Source organism: Erinaceus europaeus, chromosome 14 (assembly GCF_950295315.1).
Source record: "Erinaceus europaeus chromosome 14, mEriEur2.1, whole genome shotgun sequence".
NCBI classification, from domain to species: domain Eukaryota; kingdom Metazoa; phylum Chordata; class Mammalia; order Eulipotyphla; family Erinaceidae; genus Erinaceus; species Erinaceus europaeus.
This window is the reverse complement of record NC_080175.1, coordinates 85521417-85540734: the sequence shown is the minus strand read 5'-3', so window position 1 is coordinate 85540734 and position 19318 is coordinate 85521417. Positions and strand designations below refer to the sequence as shown.

The following is a 19318-nucleotide window of genomic DNA, read 5'->3' as shown; positions in this document are numbered from 1 at the left end:
TTATATCATTAATGAGAAACTGATTTTGGTTACATTTAACTTCGCAGATTTAATTGATCGGATAACCCTTAATTACTGTGTAACTTGAAATTTTATACTTTTGGGGAACTTTTTTTTTTACAATCCCATTCTATTCCTGGATATTAATTTTATGAACAAATTTAGCTTAGGAAATAAGTGTGCAAATCACGGTGGTAAGTTATTTGGAGAACAAGTGAAGGTAATTACAGAATTCCACTACCTTCTAAATTCTTAAGGAAAAAAAGTAAATTTGATACATTTTATATTATATTTCCGATTTATGACTGTGATAGAGACGTACTCTTATCAACAACTCTTACCTGAAACCTCATTGGCAGGCTTTACAGCGCTCTAGATTACCAGTAGATCTGTCCTTTTGCATTTGGGCCTGGTTCTTGTAGGTGAGCTTTAGAAAACTTAAAACAAAATAATACCTGTATTAAGTTATGTCCATGAATAAATTCTAGCATAGTAGCTGTTTTATTTGCTGCTAAGGGAAGCGATATCTTACAAATTCACAAAAGAATTGCGGTATAAAGATTTTATTTCCTAATATTTACTAAGAATAGTATTAAGTGACTTAAATTTATTAGTGCATGACTTAATTTGAATAACCCATAAAACGGATAGTATGTGTCACGTGTGTGACAGTTAAGGTCGTGAATTATACACATAACCTTATAGAGTTGAAAAAGGCTCTAATTTGTCTTCCTCGCTTTAGAGGAAATGTGAATCAAGATTTGTTAGCTGCTAGTTGTGTGGGTGAAGGGAGAGGAAGGAACACATCTTTTTAAAGAGAGGTGCTTGTAAAACAAGACAATATATGTGATGAATTATGCATACACTCTGCATTTGATGCTACACGGTTCAATTTGAGAAACAGTTTTATAATTATAAAATCTCTTAGGCATCAGCTGACTTTTGAGATGAGAGATTTGAGAAATTGACAGTTGATTTCCAAGTAGTTCTTTTAGTGCAGTATTGCATATACTGTCCCTATCACATAGCTCCCTTTGCTCTTTTTTATATACTTTAAATATTTATCTTATAATAATTATATATATATATATATATATATATATATTTTTTTTTACCAGAGTACTGCTCAGCTGTGGTTTATGGTGGTGCTGGGGACTGGAGCTGGGACTAGGAATTGAACTAGGAGCCTCAGGCATGAAAGTTTTTTTGCATAGCCATTCTGCATTGTCCACAGCCCACTTCCTTAGCTTTTATTAGTACAATTTCAACAAGTGTTTACACAGAGTTGGCCCTTCAATAATAATTTGCTTTGAGAATAAGAAGGGGAATATAATTTTAAATGAGTGCTTATAAACTCTTACGGTTGCCAGAGGGGTCTTCTTGAGTTGAAATGGGAGGCCTGAACAAGTTAACTTTTTTATTTTTTTAAGTATACAAGGTGAGAGTTGAGTCCAAGCTTCAGTTTATACCAAACAGCAGATTGAAATTTCAAGGGGAATTGTCAGTGGCACATGTGATTCAAGCACACACATTACAGTGTGCAAGGACTGAGGTTCAAGTCCCTGGTCCCCACCTGCAGAGGGAAAGGTTCATGAGTGATGAAGCAGGGCTGCAGGTGTCTTTGTGTCTCTATCCAATAGTTAATTTTTTTTCAAATCCTAGAATAATTAGAAAAAAAAAAGTTAAGGTTTATGTGTTTATGTATGAGAGAGTGCAAGCGAGCTGGAGAGTTTTGAGCATGCAAGCCACTATTCAACTCTTGAAGTATAAGGTGCCTAGGATCCAACCTATGATTTATTTCATGCCTGTGTTCTGCCACTGAGCCATTTCTTGGTGGATTTTTTTTTTTAAATAAAGTTAAAATGACAGGTTGTGCAAAAGGATTGCTGGAAGTATTCGTGAAATCATGAATAAAAAAAATTTAAAGTACTTTTTCATTATACTATAGTATGAATAATACTTCAAGCAGCAGATACAGTATTCTTTCTCCGACTCATTAGCTACTGTGAATACTTGACTAATTTCTGGAGGTTGTAATAATTCAACTTATTTTTGATGCTGTATAGCAGTGAAATGTTTCTATCATAAATTGACTATAAACTGAGTAACTTCAGGTATTTTCTTAGATCCATGCCAGAATGAATATAATAAATGATAAATAAGTATTTCTGGAAACACTTTAATACGCTGATTAATATAGACTTAAAATCTTTTCTTACTACTGTGGGGTTAATAGCCTTCCCATGGGGATGTTATGAATGTAGAATGAGAGAGTGGATATGAACTGCTCAGTATTATACCTAGCACAGAGATAGGCTTAAATAGAAGCTATTAACATTTCTCTCATGTGAAATCCTCTGAAGGTTTAAGAGGAACATTAGAGATAATCTTATCTGTAGGTCACTGATAGTTTATATTCCACAGTGAACCTTTGAGAAATAGTACAATTCCAGAATTTTGTTATTTAACTAGTAAAGAAACCAGATGCTCCTGATGAGGTGCTAAATGATTTGCAGTAGCAACTACATTTCTCAGAAATTCAGTTTTTTGCATTGCAGATACATTTGACAGCATCATAGGTATTTTTGATTACTGGGGGTTTCCTGCTGACATCAATGTATATCAGTCAGGGATGTTAAAATATCTTACATTCTACAGAGAAGCCATAACAAAGAACTGTCTGGTCTGAAATACCAACAGTACAGGGGTTTCCTAGCTGTCCCCTTAATATTGGAACTCTTAGAGGTATGTCTGTAATGGAGATGGCGTGGCAAAATAGCATTTTATGGTGTTCAAACTGTATATATTTATATGTGTGTGTGTGTGTGTGTATATATATATATATATATTTTTTTTTTTACCAGGGCACTGCTCAGCTCTGGCTTATGGCGGTGCGGGGGATTGAACCTGGGACTTGACAGAGCCTCAGGCATGAGAGTGTTTGTATAACCATTGTGCTAGCTACCCCCACCCTCAAACTATTTATTTAAACCACTTTAGCCGCTGTATGTGAGTTACTATAACTTCTTCCTAAGAGGAAATCTAATAGAAAAAGCATTCACCTCATGATTTTATAAAGTACTTCCTAATGTCTTTTTACTTTGAAGAAATTAATTTGACTGTTTTAGGACAATACTTTTTTTGGTAGTTTAATAGTGGTTCACAGAGTTGGAAGATAATAGGGTACAGCTCCACACCATTCCCGCCACCATATTTCTGTGTCCCCATTCCCTCCATTGGAAACTGCAATAGTTCTCCCAGGGTCAACTATACAGGTTGACTATTATTTCTATAACTATATTTATATATATTTGCCTACTTTTTTCCTTTTTCCTTCTTCTCTCCATCCTAATGCAGTTGGGTTTCAGAGCCCTTTGTTCATCTTCCTCTAACATTTCTCCCCCTCTGGGAATGTGGACCAAAATTCTTTATGGGGTACAGAAGGTGGGAATTCTGACTTGCATAGTTACTTCTTTGCTGGACATGGACGTTGGCAGGTCTATCTATACACCCAGCTTGTTTCTGAAGAGGCCATGTTCTGGGACTCATTGAGGTCATCTACTCAGGGAGTTCAGGATGGAGTCAGAGTAGCATCTGCAACTCAGTGTTTGAAAGGCAAGCTAAGATATGAGGCAGGACAAATGTTTAATAAACAGGAACCAGAAAGTAGGTATAGAGCAGGTTAGAATAGGGATTTTAGGGTGATCAGAAGCTAGGGTGTCTATTTTAGGTATATTCCTAGGGGGCCATAACTTTGGTAATAAAATACAATCTTTACCTCTTAGTCTTGGGATAGAATTTACAAAACAGTTTTGTCAATCATTCAGTTTGATGGTATACTGTCAACAGCTGGACAATCTGAAAGAATCCATCATCCAGAAACATCCAGGGGCCAGGCGGTAGTGGACCTGGTTAAGCATACACATTACACTGCACGAGGACCCAGGCTTAATCCCCTGGTCCCCGCCTATAGGGAGGGGGAAAGTGGTGAAGTAGAGCTGCACGTGTCTCTATCTCTTTCCCTTTCTACTTCCCCCTCACCTCTCAGTTACTCTAACCCAATAATAAATAATATATATCTATTAATTTTAAAATTCAGAAACATCCAGAGCTTGTTAATTGTAAAGGAGTTGTGCTCTATTACGACACAAGAGACCACACACGTTTGATCAAAAATTACTGGGGCTTGGATGAGATGTTCTCACACCTACTATTCTCTGAGGGTGTGCCTTCAGACTTCTACTTGTTTTGATCTTTTTGAAACTATTAATGTGATATAACACTCAAATCAGATAGGGCTGTAAATCAGCAACTTGTTTCAGTTTTTCACTGATAAAGACAGGATCTATGAATGAGGAATTTTGAAACTTACTGAGAGATGACAAAAGGTTATCGGCCAAAATGGGCAATATTATCGTTGATTGATCTTTGCACTTCATATAAATAAGTGAGTGCCCTTGGAAATACATAGGAAAAATAAGTCACGACTTCTCCGACAACCCAATATATCAGTAAATAGTAGTAGTTGCACAGAGTATGTCTATTTACTGTGACTATGTATATACATATTATACATATTGTATATATATATGCTACGTATGTGTACATATAAACATGACTATCCTAGTAAAATTATATACACAGTTTATGAGCTTGTATTTCTCTAACTAGAGGTGAATGAAATCAGTTTCATTTGCACTAGAAGTAAAATGTTTTGAATAGTCACTAATTGCTATTGCTAATGATTTGATATATGTGTGCTTATGACTTTAATATCACGAAAACTTGCTTATTTCGTTGGTGTGGTCTACACATTCATATACCTCATATTTTGATTGCTTCCCATTGTACAGATAATAAACCAAACCATCAGTTTATTTCAGTCAGTATAGCTAGTCTGCCTGCGATAGATTGGAATCAGCCTGAAAGTCTATGAGCTGCATATTCCAATTAGCTCATAACATTATCTCTAGGAACATGTACTTGATGTTCTATTGTAGCATCTTGTGCATATGTATTTAATATATCTGACATACTGAAGCAGTTACTGAGTAGTAATGATTTAAAGAAAACTTAAGGCATCAGAAATTGAAGTTTTTTTTTTTCTTAATTACCAGAGCAGTAATCACCTCTACCTTTGGTGAGGGGAGGGTTGAACCTGGAACTTTGGAGCCTCAGGCAGGAGTCTCTTTGCATAACTATTATGTTAGTTACTACCCCCCCCCAGATGTTTTTGAATGTAAAGGGAGAGAATCAAATTTATGCTTTCAGAATTTTTAAATAATATTTTGTTTACCAGAGCACTACTCAGCTCCCGAATATGGTGGTACTGGGAATCGAACCAGGGACTTTTGGTGCCTCAGGCATGAAAGTCTTTTTGCATAACCATAATGCTGTCCCCCAGTCCTGTTTTATTCATTTGTTTATTTATTTAATTTGGGTAGCAATAGACAGAAGTTGAGGGGGGGAGAGAAAGGTAGAGAGACAGCTATAGCACTGCTTCACTAGAGTTTCCCTTCTGCAAATGGGGACTGAGGGCTTGAATTCTGGTCCTTGTACACTGCAATGTGTGCCCTCAAGCAGGTGCATCATGACCCAGCTCCTTATTTTATTTGAATGAGAGAAAGAGAGAGAGACCAGAACACTGCTCAGTTCTGCCTTATGATAGAGTTGGGGGTTGAACTTGGGACCTTGGAGCCCCAGCTGTGAACATTTTTTTTTTGCATAACTATTATACTGTCTCCCCTGCCCTCAAGATTTTTCTCTAAGAAATGATCCTGTTGATTTCCCAAGCCTGTGACCCAAGTTGGAGTCCTACTGTAACCATTTTTCCTTTCTCCTTTGGTTTCTGTCTGAAAAAGTCAGCCTAGAGCAATAAAGCCTTAATGAAGATAGAGAGACTACTTACAGGGCTGAGGCTGCACTATGCTATGTAAAGAGCCTTTGATTCCTGAGGCTCCAAAGGTCCCAGCTTCAGTCCCCAGCACCACTAAGTAGAGCTGAGCAGTGCTCTGGTAAAATAAATAGCACAGGGCGGGGATAGGCAGCATAATGGCTATGTAAAGAGATTCTCTTGCCTTAGGCTCCAAATTCCCAGGTTCAGTCCCCTGCACCACCATAAGCCAGAGCTGAGCAGTGCTCTGGTAAAATAAATAAAGTACATCGAGAGACTACTATAATTACTTTTTCCTTTTTATTTTACCAATTTTTTTTATTCCAGATTACAGCTCAGCTTTAGTTTATAATGGTGCTGAGGATTAAGCCTGGGATCTCAGCTTCAGACTTTTGAATAGCCATTATGCTATTTCCCACCCACAGAGAGATTACTTGTAATAGAAATAGTCAGGAAATTATTTAGTGGATGAGCTAATAACTTGAATTTAGTATTGAAGAATTGTTTGTATTAAAATGACAAAGGAAGTCATATGGGTAGGAAGTCATCATAAGTAGTACAGGTAATAGCAATCCTGTGCTTGGGAGTCAGGTGGTAGCGCAGCAGGTTAAGTGCACGTGGTGCAAAGCGCTAAGACCGGTGTGAGGATCCTGGTTCGAGCCCCCGGCTCTCCACCTGCAGGGGAGTTGTTTCACAGGCGGTAAAGCAGGTCTGCAGGTGTCTATCTTTCTCTCTCCCTCTCTGTCTTCCCCTCCTCTCTCCATTTCTCTCTGTCCTATCCAACAACAAGGATATCAATAATAACTACAACAATAAAACAAGGACAACAAAAGGGAATAAATAAATAACCCTCTAGGAGCTGGAATTCGAATTTTAACCCAAGCGCAGTTGCACTACAATTTTCTTTGAAACCTAGTGTTCACCACCTGTCCAGAGGCATGAGCAGAGGAGAAACCCTCTGTTCTAAGACCAGGTGCTCAGGACAGTGACCTAGGACTAGATCTCAAAAATAGAGACTAGGCTGATTACCCACCACCTGGGACAAAAAAAAAAAAAATGTCCAAGGTGAGGGGAAAGGCTGATGAGAAAATGGATTGGCTAGAAACGCTTGAGGCCTTTGCCACTAAGACTCTGATCTTTGGATCAGCCACCATTCTGAAGAGTGGATAAGAAACCCTCTGTTCTAAGATTAGGTGAAATAAGTTAGAGGTCCAGAGCTAGTCTGGATTACCTAACCACCTGACCCACAGGTAAAGGAAAAAGTAAGTAAGAAAAAGTTAGTGAGAAACTGGTTGGCAAAGCACCTGGTACGAGGGGCAAACAAAATTTTTATAAATATAAGCAAAGCGCCTGGTACAAGGGCAGACAAATTTTTTATAAATCTTACACAACACTCTCCAAGATCAAATTTAGTCTGCTATCTAAAGAAAAGATATATTAAAATTTCTTTGTAATTGGGCTACTAAATTGACAAGATGAAACAATTCTTGCAAAAATATGAAGGTTGATGAGGAAAATGAATTAGACACCATAGAAAGGACACAGGAAAATTCGGTGAAGGACGTTACTAAAAGAACTAATGCTACACCCATAAAGGTCAAATACCTGCTAACAAACCCACAGCTTCTAGAGCCTTTAGTGGAGAGAGCAACAACACAGGAAGTGCCTAGCATACTAATGAAAACTATAGTGGACTTAGACAAAGATAGAATATTGGGCAAAGGCTAGCCACTAATATGGTAAAGAAATGGAGAGAGACTAATCCTTTCAAGGGGACGGAGGATGGGCCAGACGTCATCCCATCCTTCCCAATAACGTCATCCACAGTCAAAATCCCAGGTCCACACAGCCCAGGAATAGGCAAACCTGGTGAAATAATGACTGAAACAAGAACTTACATTCCCCAAGAGGTACAGCAAATGAGACAAGAATATGCCCAAAACAGTATGAAGGATGCTTCATACATGGTCAAGCTCTGGGGAAAAGGAGCTGACACTATAATGCTGACAGATGCAGAAATGAGAAAAAGAAAAATATATATTTTTTTAGTTTCTTTTTTTTTTAAATATTTATTTTATTTATTCCCTTTTGTTGCCCTTGTTGTTTTATTGTTGTAGTTATTATTGTTGTTGTCGTTGTTGGATAGGACAGAGAGAAATGGAGAGACGAGGGGAAGACAGACAGGAGGAGAGAAAGACAGACACCTGCAGACCTGCTTCACCGCCTGTGAAGCGACTCCCCCTGCAGGTAGGGAGCCAGGGTTCGAACCAGGATCCTTATGCTGGTCCTTGTGCTTTGCGCCACCTGCGCTTAACCCGCTGCGCTATAGCCCGACTCCCGAAAAAGAAAAATATTATAGAAAACCCAACTATACATGACGCTCTAGAGCAAGTTTTAGAAACAGGCAGAGGAGACACAAAACCCCTGCTTGATTAGGTCACAGCGGCTTGGAGACTAGTGTTGCTCACGCTGGGTATAACTAATTTTGAAACGTCAGGAAAATGGAACACTTAACAAGACGCTATAGCCATGTTAAAAAAATGGGTATACTTTGGTATATATATAACCAAGCTGACATAAGCTTCACCTATGAACCCACATTCAGGAAGCTTATGCTAAGGAACGCTCCTCCTAACATGAGGCTGCTGCTGTCAGGCATATGACAAGGCTATAAAACTGTTGCAGAAGGGATAGAACTCTTTAAACAATACAGGGAACTGAAACAGGATAAGGTAGTCTCCCTCCAAGTTAGTGTAAAACCTAATGGAGTGCCCATACTGCGAAAATAAATTCGCAATCATTCGTCTCCCGGGCAACCCACATCTGTGAACATCCCACCAATGGCCAGTTACCCCTGTGCTGTGTCACTCAATGGACACTGAACCCTCCACTTAGGAGACTTCAGTGCCCAGGGGATGGAATGTAGTGAACATGTAACTCTAGTAACTATAGTAACCATAGTGCACCTGCACAGTGTGGTAAAGACATCTTACCCTATGTATGCATAGGGTAAGATGTCAACCTGAACCTGATTGGCCAAAGGAAATGTAACCTTAAAAACCAGAGGCATGCTAAGTGTAAGTAAAGGCTCAGAAACCAGCTGGATGAAGCACTTCCACGGTTACTGACCGGGATGCTGCTGGTGCTGCTAAAAGCTTAAAGCACACACGGCTAGGCTAAGTAACCCGTTTCCCCAGCCTCCAGGGACCCTCAGTCATCCTGTAGCACCATCAGACAAAGGACCCCAGCAACACAGTGGGTGGTGACTTGTTAACAACTATTAAGTAAGGAGAGGGTATCAGGTTGACTGTGTGTTGGGTGAATTATATGACCTTTCTCTGGCATCTAAAAACAAGTTAAAAAAAAAATTACTGCTTAACCCCGACACGCTCTCAGAGTAAGTCCTTGCTGTATTTCCTTCCTCACGACATAAGATTTTTGGAAAGATGGATTGCCTCAAGTTTTGTATTAAGGATTTGAATTTTGGAGGAAGATCAGTAGATTTAAAAGTAAAGTAGCATCAGTATTACTTTTTATTGTTGTTAGTTGAACTTCACTGCTCCAAGCTTAACTTTTTTCAAATAGAGACAGAAACAGAGAGACAAGGAAAGAAACTAATATCACTGAAGCTTCCCCAGTGCAGTGGGGAACCTGGCTCAAACCTGGGTTTTGTGCATGACAAAGTAGGTGTACATTCCAGATCAGCTATCTATATCTATCTATCTACATATATATGTAATTTTTTTTTTTTTTTTACCAGAACACCGATCAGTTCTGAGTTATGGTGGTGTGGTGTGGAGGGTTGAACCTGGGGCTTTGGACCCTCAGGCATAAGAGTCTCTTTGCATAACCATTATGTTGTCTAGCCTTGCTCACTCTCACTCTCTCTCTCTCTCCCTTAAAATGTTGTTTTAGGATGCACTTGAGGATGAGGTGTGGCTTAGCAGTAGTTGCCTAGCTTTCTTGACTGAGGATTCCATCCCCAGCATACATAAGAGCAACAGAGAATTCCATCAATGGTAGTATGGTCCTCTTTTGTCCCTTCTTTCCCACCTCCTTTCTAAGACTCTCTCTCTCTCTTTCACCACTCCCACTTCCTGTGCAGTAATGGTCCTTTTTTGACCATTCTTTCCCACCTCCTTTGTAAGACGCGCGCGCGCACACACACACACACACACACACACACACACACACCTCTGTTACCACTCCCATTTCCTGTGCAGTAATTTCCTTCCCCCAGGCATACACGCATACACACACACACACACACACACACACACACACACCTTGTGCCTGTAGAGCATGTGTCTGATGTGGTGCAGCAGTGTCTGTGTTCCCCCAGGTACTTCCTGTCATTTCTCACCTCTACATAAGGGAATGCCTATATCTGTATCTCAGACTGTGTGCCAAGACATTTTTAGTCTCTTGACTGGTGTTGCCTCTTACCTGAAATTCTATTGAGTTAAATCATAAGAGTGACTTATGATTTATTGATGTATAGAACTCATTTTTTAGCAGTACATTAAGAATGCTAAATAAGAATTGAGTCCACTTTTTTTTTTTCCCTCCAGGGTTATTGCTGGGCTCAGTGCCTGCACCATGAATCCACTACTCCTGGAGGCCATTTTTTTCCCCTTTTGTTGCCCTTGTTGTTGTAGCCTCGTTGTGGTTATTATTGTTGCCATTGTTGATGTTGTTCATTGTTGGACAGGACAGAGAGAAATGGAGAGAGGAAGGGAAGACAGAGAGGGGGAGAGAAAGATAGACACCTGCAGACCTGCTTCACCGCCTGTGAAGCGACTCCCCTGCAGGTGGGGGGGTGGCTGGAACCAGGATCCTTACGCTGGTCCCTGCGCTTTGCGCCATATGCGCTTAACCCACTGCGCCACCGCCCGACCCCCTTGAGTCCACTGTTATTTATTTTTGTGTGTCATGTTAGTTTGCCCAATACTTTTTTAAGTTTAAAAATAAAAATTTTTAATTGATAACAGAAGACCAAATGCTAATAAAAATAATAATACACTGAGTTTGAGCAAACAAAACTGACACACACACTATCAGCCTCACAAAGAGAAACTAAAGTCTGGAGTCTTCGCAGCATATTGCTTGATGTGATCCTACAGTCCTTTAATGCCTCTAGGCTAGATCTCCAAATTTTTCAGGAACTGCACCTGAGGTTGTCTTCCTCTGATTTGGAGTGGCTTATTTTGCATATCTAAAGAATAATTTAACTCCTAATCTCTTTTGTGTCTCACATTTTAAAGAATTCCGGGAATGAATAGGACAAACATTTATTATTGCAGCCCAACACTTTTTTTAAAGTTAACACATATTACAGTTGGCGCATTTTACTTTTGCCAGTAGGATTTAGTGAAATAGAGGGGAGATAAAATACCAAGCCAGGGGCAGGGTGGCAGCTTACCTGGTTGAGCACACGTTTCAATGCGCAAGGACCCCGGTCCCCACCTGCAGGGGGAAAGCTTCACAAGTGGTGAAGCAGTGCTACATGTGTCTCTTTTTCTCTCTGTCCAACCCTTTCCTCTAAATTTCTGGCTGTCTCTATCCAATAAATAAATAAAGATAATTAAAACAAATTAGAAAAAATAAAATACCAAGCCAGTTTTGACTTTAAAGTCACCAGGGAGCTTGTCATCCATCCATGTTAGCTCCCAGAGTCTGTCTATGTTTTGGTGAATGATGATGGCTCCTAAGGACCTGGTCGTGCTTGATGTTTTCTCCTTTGAATTTCTTTCATATTAAAATTTGTGATTTCCATTTCTTCTACTCGGCAATAGACGTGGATTCTATGAGGTTTGCTTCTATGCAGACTATTGTCAAAATTAGGTGACTTTATTTGTGGTACTTAAACTCAAAACCAAAACTGCCTCCACACAGCTCTAGCCTTACAGTCTACCCAACCACTTCTGCCTTTGTCTCTGTTCCCAGCTTTGTGCTAAGCCAATTTTAGTCCTTGGCTGTTGAATCTTTCCTTGAAATTCTTAGGCTTATCAAAGTCATAAAATGTTGGTATGCTTCTAAAACCCCTCTGTTTCATTGGTTTAATCCCCCCTGCTTAACACTGTATTCTATTTACATAACCACTGTTAACTAAGCACCGCCCTGCCTGCAGGGCATTGGTTTAAACCCCACTGGTTCATGATGTCTTTTTGCTCAGCCCCCTCTCCTAGTACACCCTGATTTGAACCAGTCACTTTTTGCTCCACCCTCTCTATGTCACATCCTGTTTCCGCCCTGCTTGGCGACTATATATAGGATTGTGAGTTTAGTTTAGCTTGGCTTAGATTGTGCTGCATTCTGCATTAATAAAGAGATACTGCGTACAGCTCAGCCATGAGTCCCTGGTCTTCTGTCTCCTGCCCGCGAAGCTAGCCCAGCAACAAAACATGCTTTATTTGTATTATCCTGATAATAATCATGAAAGGGTGCCTAAAATGACGCTTGCTTTTGATGTTTCTAGTCTCTGCTCTTAGAAGCTTAGTGAAGAAGAGTGTTACTTTTACAGAGGGAGAGAAATGTTAGGGGAAGATGACCAGAGGGCTCTGAGCTCCAATTCCTTCAAGACCCTGAGAGAGAAGAGGGGAAAGGAAGGACATTTAGAAGTTCTAATAGGTGTAGATGTGACTTAGAAAGGAAGAGAAGGCAGCAAGCACCATGGGGGGGGGGGGGAGAGGCAAGTTAAATAGATAGTAGTAAACCCATATTTGTAACCTTGATTATTATGCTATCTTGTAAATCAATATCAAGTCCAAAAAAGTGTCACTTTTGCCACTTGCTTTTCTGAAACATTCTCTGCTTTACCTGTCCTTGCATACTTCATTGCATTTTATTATTATAGACATTCTTTTGTGTGTATGAGGTGTGAGGTAATGATAATCCTTTCAGCAGTAATATAGTATTTCAGATAAGCATAGCTGGTTTATATAAAGATATATGTGTGTGTGTGTGTGTGTGTATACACACCTATATATAGTCTTTTTTCTCTTTTTAAATGCAGTGCTGCAAAATGAACTTCAGGGTGTGTGTGTGTGTGTGTGTGTGTTACTGCTGAGTGACCCTACCTGCCCAGTTTTCTATTTAATCTTTTTGAGAAGGAACCCCTCTACCACCCTACCATCTATATAGAGTTCCCTATGTACTTCTATGCACTTAGAGTTCCTTATGTACTTCTTTTTTTTTTTTTTCTTTTTTCTTTTTCTTCCTCCAGGGTTATTGCTGGGCTCAGTGCCTGCACCATGAATCCACCGCTCCTGGAGGCCATTTTTCCCCCTTTTTGTTGCCCTAGTTGTTGCAGCCTCGTTGCCATTGTTGACGTTGCTTTGTTGTTGGATAGGACAGAGAGAAATGGAGAGAGGAGGGGAAGACAAAGAGGGGGAGAGAAAGATAGACACCTGCAGACCTGCTTCACCGCCCATGAAGCGACTCCCCTGCAGGTGGGGAGCCAGGGGCTCGAACCAGGATCCTTACGCCGGTCCCTGCGCTTTGCGCCACGTGCGCTTAACCCACTGCGCCACCGCCCGACTCCCCCTTATGTACTTCTACCAGAATTTGGTTCAGAGACTGGAGCCCATGGCCTCAAACATGGTAAGACATGTACCCTATTGAAAAAGCTATATCCCACCCCTCTCTATTCTTTTTAAAAGTTAATTAATGGCAAGTTGAGTGGTAGCGCAGTGGGTTAAGAGCACATGGCGCAAAGCGCAAGGACCAGCCTGAGGATCCTGGTTCGAGCCCCCCCCCCCCCACCTGCAGGGAAGTCGCTTCACAAGTGGTGAAGCAGGTCTGCAGGTGTCTTTCTCTCTTCCCCTTCTGTCTTCCCCTCCTCTCTGCATTTCTGTCTGTCCTATCCAACAGTGATGACATCAATAACAATAAAAACAACAAGGACAACAAAAGGGAATAAATAAATATTTTTTTAAAACGAATTAATGAAAGAGAGATATAGAGAGGAAGATACACAGAGAGACCAGATCAGCTCAGGTTTGACTTATGGTCGTGCTAGAGAATGGGCCTGGGGCCTCAGAACCTATGCATACTCCCTTTGCATAACTACTATGCCCTCTCCCTAGCCCTTTAAGCTCTCTAGTCTTATTTGACCACAGTTCTCGCCTCCTCCTCTTAATTTTTGGAACCAAGCTACCTATTTTAAGATCTCTCCTACACAAGAGATCAAAATTTATTCCTGGGTTCTAGATGAATCCATTATTTACCTCCCTTGGACTTAACAAGAAAGTTGGGTCTTTAAGCTGGGCAACTCTTAGGTGCGAGTTCAGTCCCAGGTGTTACAAGCTAGAGCTGAGCAGTGCTCTGGTCTTATCTCTCTGTCTCTCCTTCTTTCTGTCTCTCACTAAAATAAATGAATGGGTCTTTAAAGAAAGTAAATAAAACATGAAACAGATACTTGGGCAGCCTCATGGTAGATTTTGGCCTTACGTCTTAGGGATATAAACCAATTAAGGAGATGAGAGCTTTCTGGGGTGATATTCCTGCTGTGGTTGGCTGTTCTGACTAAACTACTCATGAAGTTTCCTTTAAACAGTAAGTTTGTGGCCACAGAGTTAATTCAGCTTATTATGATGATGTGCCTAAGACCCCAGAGGTCGTAAATTCAATTCCCAGTGCCACCTTATGCCATCTTTCATAATAAAAAATAAATCTTAATAAGTCTGTGTGGGATGTTAAGATGTAAAGATAACTCCATTTTCAGGGCTCTTGTTATGTGCCAGGAATTAACCCTATTTTTTAATATTTTATTGGTTCTTCAGTAACCTTGTGGTTAAGGTGATATTAAATTCACTTTCAGGAAACTTTGAGAAGTTTAATAACTTTACTAAAATCACACAGCTAAAAAATGATAAGCTTAGGTCTGTTTGATTGTAAGATCTAAAAAGTGTTATGTTTTAAACTTTAAAAAAAGAATGAATTTTATATTTTCAAAATGTATAGCACATTTATCAAGAACAAGAAAGCAATGTTGGTATAGTCATTAAATTATAGACTTTGTTACAAATGTACTAGTTTTTTTTACTATTGTCCTTCTTCTGTTCTAGGATATTTCTTTTTTAAAAAAATATTTATTCCCTTTTGTTGCTCTTGTTATAGTTATTGATGTCATTGTTGGATAGGACAGAGAGAAATGGAGAGAGGAGGGGAAGGAAGAGAAGGGGAGAGCAAGACAGACACCTGCAGACCTGCTTCACCACCTGTGAAGCGACTCCCCTGCAGGTGGGGAGCCGGGGGCTCAAACTGGGATCCTTGCTCCAGGCCTTGCGCTTCACGCCATGTGCGCTTAACCCACTGGGCTACCACCTGACTCCCTGTTCTAGGATATTTCTAACCTCATGTGTTATTAAGTAATTATTTCTCTTTAGTCTCTTCCAGCCTATAATAGTTCTTCGGTTTCTTTTTTTTTTGTCTTTCATGACTGATATATTTGAAGAGACCTGATTCTTTTTTTTTGGTAAAATGTATATATGCTAACTGTTACAATTGAGTAACATACCTAAAGTGATGAGGAAAAGAATAACTTAATGTTTATTTTAACTATTCAGGAAATTGAAACATTTATTCAAAGAACAAATATTTTAATATATGTCATTTATTTTTAAATAATTTTTTATATTTATTTTCCCTTTTGTTGCCCTTGTTTTTATTGTTGTTGTAGTTATTGTTGTTGTTATTGATGTCATCAGTTGTTAGATAGGACAGAGAGAAATGGAGAGAGGAGGGGAAGACAGAGGGGGGGGAGAGAAAGATAGACACCTGCAGACCTGCTTCACCACCTGTGAAGCGACTCCCCTGCAGGTGGGGAGCCGGGGGCTCTAACCAGGATCCTTACACTGGTCCTTGTGCTTGGCACCACGTGCGCTTAACCCACTGCGCCACCGCCTGACTCCCGTATGTCATTTGTTTTTTAATGAGAGATACAGAGAGATCAGGGCACTGCTCAGCTCTGGTTTATGATGGTGCTGGGGACTGAACCTGGGACCTTAGTCTTGCATGCCTATTGTTACCTCCCTGGCCCTCCAGAGAACAGATTGTATTAATCCGTACCTACAGATACAGATAAACACAGACATGTACTGTAGTTGTGTAATAAAACTTATTATTAAAGGAAAACTGGCTACCTTTTTTGAGTTAAAAAATTGTATCACTTCACTGAGGAAACGCCGGTCTAGAGAGTTGTCACTGTTCTATGGGTAGAGCGCCACATCTCCCCTGGGTAGGATCTAGTGTGTCTTACCTTCTCTTCGTTAGCTGAATGGTTATGACCGCTCTCAGCAAAGGGCAACATAATGCACTGTTTTAGACATGTTAAGGAAAATACCTAGAAGAGTACTGCTATAGTGCATTAACAGCATCTACTAACATTAAGCAGTGTAGGAGGATGTGGAAATTCCAGCCTGTGTTATGTTCTTTCAAGAGTATTGTGGCAGACCTTTGAAGATGCTATCCACACAGACTTGTATTAGATGTGGGTTTAGCTAGATGAAACAATATTGGTAGTTAGATCAGTCTTGGTGAGTCAAAATAGCTACAAAGAGAAAAGAGCCTGACAGAGTAGAAGCTTCTCTTCTAAGGACATAAACTCAGCCCATAAATTAGAAGTAAATATGGTTGTAAGTAGATACAGGTCAGGGCAAATTACTTAGGATTCAGGACGGGAAAAATGTGAGACTACCAGATACCTGTTTGTTTCTTAAGCTGTGAAATTTGCCTTACTTGGGCAAATTACTCAGCTAGTAAGAATTTGAAGATCTGGGATTGATAAACAAATTCACAAAGATAATAATAACTTCTAACTTTCTTTTTTACTCACATTTGTTCTTTAAAACATTGGCAACTTTACTAAACGCCTGGCATTACAATTAGTGATTGTCAAGAGCTGTGAGTGGGATTGAGATTTTATCTAAATCAGCCTCCCCCAGTTTCTTGTATGCTGGCAAAATGAAATCTGCGGGTCAGAGATAATGACTTTACTACTCATGGTACAGCATGCAGGATGAGCTTTCAGTCTTTGCACCACTGGGCTCACAAGAATGATGATGCATATGGCTAATATGGCTAGATGCACCCTGGGCTATCCTAGCTGAGGAACCCCAAACTTGTTGAGCCTCTAATCTTTTATACTTGTTTGGAAGCTTATAAACCCAGCCATTGCTTCCAAAGGGGACATTATCATGATTATACTGATCGTAAACAGACCTATTGCTCTGGAGTGAAACTCCATGTATATTTGCAGAAACATTTTCTTTTAAATATATTTGAAAAGATGAGGGCAGTTACTTTTGAAAAACTGGAAATAAAAGAGAGTCGTGAAAAATTGTCTCTCAACAGGAAGTGTGAAAAGTTACTGAATAGTGACTGTTGGCTTTTATGTGCTGCTCTAGTTTTCCCATTTTCTTCAAACTGTAGCTGGCAGGTATTTTCATAAAGAGGCAGATATTAAATACTTTTAGGTATGTGAACCGTATGGTTTCTTCAGCAATTACTCATTTCTGTTGTAGCAGAAAAGCTACAGATTTGAATAAAATCTGTGTTTGAATAAAATTTTATGAACCTTTGATTTTCATATTTTTTCATACGTCACTTAATATTTCAGATACTCAGAGTGGGGGTAGATAGCATAATGGTTATGCAAAGAGACTCCCATGCCTGAACCTCTGAAGTCCCAGGTTCAGTCCCCCTCACTACCATAAGCCATAACTGAGCAGTGCTCTGTAAAAAAAAATAAATAAATAAAGTAAATAAGTAAATATACTCTTCATTCTTGTGAGCCATATAGAATTAAGCAGTGGACCAAGTTTGACCTACATTTCATAGTTTACCAACCTAGAGTGACTGATGAATTTTTAAAAGTATAACCCATTTGTTTTAATGTAGCGATTTTGCATATGTTCATTAATCTTTATTTGAATTGTTAATTTTAAATGTTTTCTTATAAGTTATTTCAGTTTAGCTTTAGCATATACCTACAAAATACAAATTTCACTTCCATTTTATGGTGAGGAAACTAGTGCATAGCAAAGAAAGATAGCTTACTCTTTCACTAAAAGGAGTTAAATGATAGAGCTATAATTGATTATGTTCAGGACTCTTTCATGATATGGTACAGTTTAAATGTTCATAATCATAACATCATGACACTGTTGCCAGAATGCTTAGAGCTCAAGCACACATAATAGTGGTGCATGATAATTTTCAATATTTTATACTATAGTCTGTAATTTAATCTTTAGTGATTAGTGTTTTCATGATAGATGAAGGAAGTAAAGAGTATTTGCTAGTAAGTTTGATAGAGATTTGGACAGTATAGTTATTCCTACATTTCTTTTTTTTTTTTTTTAATCATCTTTGTTATTATCTTTATTGGATAGAGACAGCCAGAAATCGAGAGAGTAGGGGGAGAGAGAGAATGAGAGACAGCTGCAGCCCTGCTTCAACACTCAAAGCTTTCTCCCTCCTGAAGGAGGAGATCGGGGGCTCGAACCTGGGTCCTCACACATTGTAACGTGCACTTAAGCAGGTGTGCCACCACCCAGCGCCCCCCCAATTTTTTTTTTTTTATTTAAGAAAGGATTAATTAACAAAACCATAGGGTAGGAGGGGTACAACTCCACACAATTCCCACCGCCCAATCTCCATATCCCACCCCCTCCCCTGATAGCTTTCCCATTCTCTATCCCTCTGGGAGCATGGACCCAAGGTCATTGTGGGTTGCAGAAGGTAGAAGGTCTGGCTTCTGTAATTGCTTCCCCGCTGAACATGGGCGTTGACTGGTCGGTCCATACTCCCAGTCTGCCTCTCTCTTTCCCTAGTAGGGTGGGTCTCTGGGGAAGCTGAGCTCCAGGACATATTGGTGGGGTCTTCAATCCAGGGAAGTCTGGCTGGCATCCTGATGACACCTGGAACCTGGTGACTGAAAAGAGAGTTAACATACAAAGCCAAACAAATTGTTGAGCAGTCATGGACCCAAAGCTTGGAAAAGTGGAGAGGAAGTATTAGGGAGGTACTCACTGCAAACTCTAGTGTACTTCTGCTTTCTTACTTTGGTGCCATACTCCAAACTCAGTCAATTTCTGCTTTGCGTTTCTACTTCTTTTTTTTTTTTTTTTACATGCATAACATTCCCCAGATTCCCATTTAACAATACAACCCCCACTATTTCATTCATCATTTTTCATGGACCTGTATTCTCCCCTCCCACCCACCCCAGAGTCTTTTACTTTGGTGTAATACTCCAATTCCATTTCAGGTTCGACTTGTGTTTTCTTTTCTAATCTTGTTTTTCAACTTCGGCCTGAGAGTGATATCATCCCGTATTCATCCTTCTGTTTCTGACTTATTTCACTCAACATGATTTTTTCAAGGTCCATCCAAGATCGGCTGAAAACGGTGAAGTCACCA

General features: G+C 39.7%; 1 protein-coding gene across 2 annotated transcripts in view; it reads left to right on the top strand.

Moving 5' to 3' along the window:
* ZNF654 (zinc finger protein 654) overlaps positions 1-19318 on the top strand; it is a 61454-nt gene that overhangs the window by 1794 nt on the left and 40342 nt on the right. The gene's annotated exons all lie outside the window — the stretch shown is intronic.